The following is an 8,660-nucleotide window of genomic DNA, read 5'->3' on the forward strand; positions in this document are numbered from 1 at the left end:
AGGTAGGCAAGCTCAACTTCTCCACCATCTCACAACTAGCCACATTGGTACAACTCCCTCCATCTATGATAAGGTTGTAAATCTTTTTGTTTACAAAACACCTAGTATAGAATAAGTTATCTCTTTGGTTCGTCTCCTCCTCCTTGACTTGGCACTCATGATCCGCCTAGTAACTAGTGTTTCACATACAACCGCCTCATATCCCTCATCAGGATCCTCTAACCAAGCATCTCATCATCATCACCCTCACTTTGAGACTCATTCATACTCACCATAACCATTTAAAATCATCACCCTCTTATTAGGACATTGGCTAGCAATATGACCAACCCCTCTAAAACATTTAATATTCCTAGAACGATTAAGAGGAGTTTCAGAACTACCTTACACTCCTTGTTTAGACGTCTCTTGCTTGGTCTCAATCTTGGGCTTGGTCATCACCTTACTCTCTTGTCGCCAAGAAGATAATGAACTCCCAATTTGATGGGTGCAGCCAACTCCTCGCCTCTTGATTTGTTGCTCTACCTTTATGGCCATTTGCATCATCTCGTCTAGATCCAAGTAGTGCCCAATATCCACTTGATCTTTAATCTCCCTGTTCAAACCACAACGTAAACGTGCCATCGTCGCCTCACTATCCTCCTCTATATTTGCCCTAATCATGACTACTTCCAACTCTTTATAGTAGTCCTTGACACTCTTTACTCCTCGTCTCAAAGCTTGTAGCCTCTTAAACATCTCCCTATAGTAGTGATTGGGCACAAACCTCTTCTTCATGACCCTTTTCATCTCATCCCAAGTCTCAACGGGTCTCTCATTATACCTCCTTCTAGTGGTTACTAGTTGATCCCACCAAATGAGAGAGTAGTCTATAAATTCAACCACCGCTAACTTAACCTTCTTTTGTTCAGAATAGTGGTGACATTCAAATACAAACTCTACCCTCTTTTCCCACTCTAAATAGGCCTCCGAGTAAGATTTCCCATGGAATGATGGAAACTTCATCTTAATACTACCCATGTTACCATCTTCCCTATCATCGTATCTACCCCGTACGGCTTCTCTTCTTCCTCTACCAAACCCTCTATCTCTTCCATTTCTACCTCAATTCTCATTTTGCTCTCCTCGTCTCCTCCCGAATCATATTCCTCTTCTTCTTCTCTCCTCCATTTGAACCTTAGACAGCCCTTGGTTCGAACTATCTCCTACCTCCCTCTCCATTTTCTTTTCAGACTTTGTACCTGCAAGAAACGTTGTAGAAAACAAAATATTCCTCACCCAAATTTTCACTGTCACTCCAAAGAAAATTCACTAGTCTTCTCTTTTTTTTTTGGCGCACAACAAATACCCATCAGTTACTGCAAAGAAGATTCACTCGCACTCAAGCATTTCCTGAAACGTCCTGCTCTTTTTATTGCTTTAAAAGTACTAGAAATTTTTTTTTTCCTTTCTCTAAAATTTTTGGCTTTCACTAAAATATTTTTATAAAATATTTTAACGCTTAAAATAAAATACCAACCATCTAGCATTTTAAAAATCAAGTGCAATGGTCATAAAATAAAATCGTCGCATGATTACCAAACCTAAAAAGCAATAAATTTGAAAAGTAAAGCCCATACTAAACCTCTCAAAATCTCTCAAAAGCATAAGTAAATAGTCTTAAAATCTTTAAATAAAATTATAAAGCATAATGCGGAAAATGTAGCGCTGGTCCTCGGGTTGTGTGCGCCTTCAGTCCAGTCAAATCACTCATCAAGTCCTCCCTCAATACCACCTGCATCCATCACACCTAGTGAGTCTAAAGACTCAACACACCATAATCTTTATAACGAGTAATACGTAATACAGTCAACATATAACGGTGAAAAATATTTGTACTTAAAATATCGTTTTCATGAAGATGCATAAACATAAACATTTTTGTAAATATTTTCATTATGCATAAAACTTTAAACATAAACATTTTCATAAAATACTTTTTCATGACATGCAGTCATAAACCTTAACCTTTTCCCTTTTTCCTCAACATGACATGACATAAAACATTTTTCATGATCATAAACATTTTTCCTTTTCCTTTTCCTTTTCCTTTTTCCTTTTGTTGAATTCAGATCGTTAATTGTGACTTTCCTGATCATGCTCATGAGGGTCGATGGATCCATCTACAAAAAACCACAGTACTGGGCGGCGGGGGACACCAGCAACACTCTCACCGGTCAACTGGGCCCTGGCCTATCATGATTCGAATAGAAATACGATCGTCGGGGCTCCCTCTGGGGCCTTTTCCCATAAATGGGCTCCCTCTGGGGCCTTTTCCCCTCACGATATTCCCATTCTTCCGTTACCACATATCCGTTACCACATATCCGTTACCACATATTCGCAATGATGGAAACACGATCGTCGGGCTCCCACTGGGACCATAACCCTCACGACGTCGCCAACATTAACGAATTAGTCACAATTATTTCACATCCTTCAACATTTTTCATTCACATCACTTTAGAAAAATCATGAATATCATTACATTTTTCATTTTTGAAACCAAGCATGCAACATGTATTTTAAATGTCTTCTTAAATCATAAAAATCCCTTAGACATTTAACAATCATCATTTAATCATGAAAAATTCATAAACATTTAAAAATAATCATATTTTCATAAAAATAGAATTCAGGGCACTGCCATGACCTTTACTAATTTCTAGGTGTAAAAAGACCGTTTTACCCCTGGACTCGACATTTTACATTTTCGACTTTTTTTCTTGATTTCATGACTCTAACATGTCCCAAATAATTATTTAAGCTTACGTGAATTTTTCCATAATTTTATTTGGCTTAAATGTTAGACTTTTTCAATTATTTTTCTTAATTGTTTTAATAGTGTTTTAATCCCGAAAAATACCAAACTTTAATATAAAATTCCTAAATTCTAAATTTAGTCTTTTTATATTATTTTAGCCCTTATGGACCCCGACTCGAACCCCGTGAGCCGTTTTCCAATTTTTCTTCTTTTAAATACCCTATTTGACACCTAAACTTTGACCCCGAGCCAACTTCCGATTTTCACGAGTTACCCCCGAACCATGTTGGTCCAAAACTTGACCAACGTCCTAAATTAACCTACTGGACCCTTAGACCACCAAGAACCCAGCCGAAACCACAAAACCGAGCCCCTCCCAACTGACCCTATGCTGGCCGAGAGTTATATCCTGCATGGACTCTATGTTTGATGCAATCAGGACCCTAGCCGACACTCTAGCCACGAACCAGCGTACTGCCCAGCAAGCTTGGAACGAGCCCTTCCCTTCCCTGCAGCCGCGCACCCCCTGCACGCGAACTGCCATGCTTCTCGGGTAGAGTCCTAGCGTGGCTAGGACTCTTCCCCAGCCTTTACCGTGAGTCCTAGCTTGGCTAGGACTCTCCCCCTAACCCGTGACCTGCCCTAGCCGTGCCTTGGCCGAAGCCAAGACCAAGCCCATCCCCTTTCCCTGGAACCCGAACACCCCTACGCCCCTTGACAGCAAAACATACGTTTTCCGTTTGTTCTTGTCCCTGCCGACTATTGTGGTGCTTATGGTGCGTGTGTGTGGCTCTAACACCTGTATAAACCAGCCTTGATCTTACCTACGTCATGGCAGCCCCTTAACTAAACAATAAACAAGATATTGGGTTCGAAATCCATGCTTCCTCATGCAAACATGCAGTAAACCGAAATTTCATAAAAATATTACATGTTTCTCATGCATACAATTATCCAAACAATAATATGACAGGATGGATGAGAAAAGGAGATATATGGCATGCCTTTGCGTTTTATACGCTCGAAAATCCGTTGACGACGAAGAACGGCGACGAGAGACCTTGGTTTTGAAACCTTGAAGAACTTGATACTTTTTCCCCTTGAAGCTCACGTTTTTCTTCTTAAAATATTTAGGGGTGTGTGTGTCGTGACTTTGAGTGTTTCTTGGGAGAGAAAATCAAATTGAGGCGTGAGTTGTGTAGGTGGGTTGTGGGTGTTTTATATATTATATACTAATTAAACCCTTAATTAAACTTAAGCCCATTAAGCCCCCAAATTAGGCCCACTAGTGCTTGATTAGGATTTAATTAATATATTAAAAATAGTTTTGTTAAAATAAGATTGTGAATTTAATAGTCGGGTTGCCGAAGAGTTCGTATTTTTGTTGAAAAATAAACACCGATAAAGTTTACGTCCCGGCGTATAAAATTATCTCAAAACCCCCTTATTTTCAAAAATAAGAAAAAACATCACCCATATTTTAATTTTAAATAATTAAAAACAATTATTTAATAAAAACATTTTCTATTTTTCAGCCCTCGGTCTCCGTTCCTCGATCGCAACTCGAATAACCTTTAAAAATATATTTTAATGCAATCATGAAGAAAAATATATTTTAAACATGCAAATATGAACAACATAATTAATTCATGCAATTAAAACATTTAATTAAAATACAGGAGAATTTAATAATTCAAATGCATGTGGTTCGCATGGGCCTTTAAATTTTCGGGGCGTTACATTTCCACTCAAATTCGAGAGTTCCCTCAAGGTGCTCAAGCTTTGTATTTGTATATATCAAACAATCAAGTTCAACTCGTGAACAATTGTGATCGACTCACTTGGACTGCGTAGAAGAAATCTGAATTTTTTTGACTATGAGAGGCAATTGAATATGACTATCAAAAGGGAATAGAACAAAATACAAGATCAAAATAATGGAAAAATTTCGAAATATTTGTACTTTTTTTCCTCTGCACAAGTGTGATTGTGCAACTCGAAAATCCCAAGAAAAATTTAAAAATTTCGAGAATCACCGGTTCACGAAAGGCAAAGAATGATAGAACAAAACAGATCTGCAAACGGAACGAAAGAATATACAGATATGATAATAACAATGGATACTTACTTGAATTCAATGAGACAAAGTTTTGATACCAAATTATATGAATCCTCGTACAAAAGAAAGACAAACACGATTATTTGGAATCATGCCCTCAATTCAATAACGAATAAGGATCCGTGTTGTGTTGTCCCGATATTTTGAATCAAGTATTGCGTGATATTCACCTCTAAACTATGAAAAGCTTAGCAACAAATAATCACAAGAAAACAACCGACACTCAAACGAACCTTCAAAGAACTCGCCTTTGACAATCCGCATAAGAACGATCGACAAACGCCACAAAGCATAAACTTTGATAAGTTTAATTTTAGATACAAAGCAAGAAGCTTTCGTTGTTGTTTAAGAAAAAACTCAAGAACAAGGTAATTCAATCTTCAATAATCTGAAAAAAGTGTTCAAAATTCGTCCAAATATTGATTACAAATTCAAAAGATATCAGAAGATAAGTTTCTAAATTATCTAGTGCTAAAAAAATGTAAAATTATATTTTTCCACGTTCCAAACGCCGCGGTGCTTATCCAGTAGCGCCTAGGCTCTGATTTCTCTGCAGGGTAGTGCCTAGGCGCTAATGTTTCGCAGAAGTAGCGCCTAGGCGCTACGATTCTAGCACATAAGCTCTAGGTGTTGTCATCCTAGCGCTGCAGCGCTTCAATCCGGGCGTTGTGGCGCTGATCCACCCACATTACTCCGCACATAATAACATTTGTTTGGCCTCCAAGGTCAATTCTATGCATCAGACTCCTTTGAGGCTGGGAATCTTGCTTGCAAGCTCCTCTCGATTGCGTATGAATCCATGCAATGTTTCCTTGGATTTATTCATCCGCCCGCTCGTGATTGGTCCTTCCGAAACTCTAAGGATCCCACGCTTCCCTTGGAGCTTGATCTACCATGATTGCATCACACCATATTCTAACACTGAGGGTATTTTGTTGTTTAACTTCGGTCAACTATTTAATTAATGAAATACACATGAGGAGGTCATTTTCTTAATTAAAAAATTGACCAAGGAACACAATAAAGTCAAAAATAAAAAAGTGTGTTTTATATAGATGATATTTATATAATTGATTTGAATGTGATATTACTTTTATGTATTTGAAACGTCCCTTACTTTTAACTTTAAAATATAAATAAATACTAGGAAGTTTTTTTAAAACATTTTCTTTTATCCTCAAAGGGTCAAGTCTAGGGATGGCTTTGGGTCCGGTTCGAGTCGACCTAAGCATGAAGTCGTTAGAAGCGTTTATGTTTCGAAGCATGTCTCCTTGGGTAGTTTTATTGCATGGGCGGTTGGTCCACGTTTTAAGGTGGTTCGATCATGATTAGAGGCTAATTTAGGCTCTTGGACAGTAGGTTAGGATGTTGGCTAATTATGGTTTGAGTCCCGAGTCATTCGGTAGGTCATAAGCTATTTTATTTAATTCGGGAGTCATACGGGTACATTATGAAATTTTAGGTTGTTATATATTAATTGTTTAGAATGTTCCAGCAGTTTCCCAAGAGAGATCCAACGAAGCTTACAATTTTTGTAAGTATGATTGATGTGCAAAAATATTTTATTTTGGAAGTATGTGATTTGTCTTGAGGCCACCCGGTAAAGCATGACTGGGGATTTATGATTATGGGATTGGAAAGTGGTAAAGCATGACCAGGGACCTCTCCACCCGGTAAAGTATGACTTGGGATTTATGTATGTGAGAGTGGACATCAGGTCGAAATGTTGTGGTGATCCCTGCCTAGCGTAGTACTGTAGTTTAGTCAGATCAGACGATTAATGTTATGGGCCACTTGCTTTGAAATATATTTCTATGCAAAATTGTGTATGATTATGTATGATATGATGGGAGCACTTTTATAAAAATGTTTATGCAGCTCTGGCACGTCTACGCTAATGTATGCTCGATTTTTACTACGTAGACGCTACTTTCAAATGCATGAATTAAAGTATTGCTTGCTATTTGTGGTTTATGCATGTTGAGTCTCTAGGCTCACTAAACTTGATCGATGCAGATGATGATGCTTTTGAGGAGGCAAGAGGTGCTGACCAGTGAGCTTGCTAGGACTGTGTGCAGTGCAAACCCGAGGACCATTATTTTTATGAAAGGATCTTATGCACGTTAAACATCTCTGATTTTATTAATTCACGTTTTGTTGGCGACCAAATATTTTCTTATGCTCGTTTTCGAATAATTCTTTTTTAGTTGTTATGAATGATATTTTTATCCCTTGGAAATATTTTTGTACTTGGACTAATTTCAAGACTTTAGTCAAACATTTTATTTAATTCAGAATGCGAGGGTTACTATTTAAATAACAAAATTTTATTTTTCCGCAAATTTTAAAGTGGTATTAGTTATTTTAGCGCGGTATGTGATCCAGGAGATCCCAACAAAGCCTGCAACCAAAAAAAACTAGAGAAAACGTGAAGAACATGCACAAATTTTCACATCTTGAGCGGTTTTACGATAAAAAAGAATATCTCCCTCATTTCTTATCAGAAAATTACGAATTTGCTATCAAATCGAAGATATTACAGAGTACTACAAATCATATGTTGAAAACGTTTTCAGAAAGCCGACCTATAAACTGCAGGAATCGAAATGACAGAAAATAGTGGGTTTTGTGACTTAAAATTTTCCCGAAATCATTTAAACCATAATCAATTAAACTTTGCATATAACCATCGAATCTTCATGCACAATATACATCAGAATACATAATATGATGAGATCAATGGGCAAACGAAAAATTTATACATGCCTTTGCGTTAAAATGCACGAAGATATCGAATACCGACACGGTGGTATACGAGGATGTCTGGGAGACGCTTGCTGCACGTTTCTAGCTAAGAATTTTGTGAACCCTCAGAAAATTTGCAAGGAAGAGGCTGTGATGGTGGCTGCTGAAGGTTCTTCTTAGCACCCTAGTTTTTCCTCCAACCTAATGGGAAGTTTCCTAGGGTGAGTGTAAGTGAGGACATAAGCACGCTGGAAAGACTCGTCTTGGTAGAGTGGGGGCAGTTGTCGAATCCGGGCGTTATAGTTGGTATCAGAGCCAACTTCTCCTAGTACGGTGTGGTTCGTGGACGAACCAAGCGGAAGCTGGTGGTAATGTGAGGCCCGAGGTCGAAGAGGGCTGGGGGTGATCCCTGGTGCCATGCGGTTGCACGGACAACGAGCGGCTCTTGGCAGGCTTTGAGTCAAAGGGAACATAAATGAACCGATCTTATACCGGAAGGAGAGTGATTTCAAAAACTGTTTAGATATGGGACTGTACAGTTGAGATTGCTTAAAATATTTTATAGGTACTACTCATATCAAGAAGGTATATCTTCTTTTCGGGAGCTCGTCACGTAAGAACTCCAAGGTTAAGCGTGCTTGACTTGGGATAATTTTGGGATGGGTCACCTCCCGGGAAGTTTCTTATGGTGCGTGTGAGTAAGGACATAAGCACGCTGGAAAAACTTGTCTTGGTACAGTGGGGACAGTCGTCAAATCCGAGGCGTTACAACTTCGGTTCCCAGCTGCCGTGGAAATCGATCACACAAGCCCTGAGTATATCCTTCAAAATCTGAATCACTCTCTCAGACTTATCGTTGGTCTGAGTATGAAAGGCTATACTGAATAGCAACTTGGTACCCAATGCCTGATGCAAACTCTTACAGAAAGCAGATGTAAACCTCGGGTCTCTGTTTGAAACAATAGACACTGGAGTCTCATGCAATCTGACTAT

Source organism: Primulina tabacum, chromosome 15 (genome assembly GCF_025594145.1).
Source record: "Primulina tabacum isolate GXHZ01 chromosome 15, ASM2559414v2, whole genome shotgun sequence".
NCBI classification, from domain to species: domain Eukaryota; kingdom Viridiplantae; phylum Streptophyta; class Magnoliopsida; order Lamiales; family Gesneriaceae; genus Primulina; species Primulina tabacum.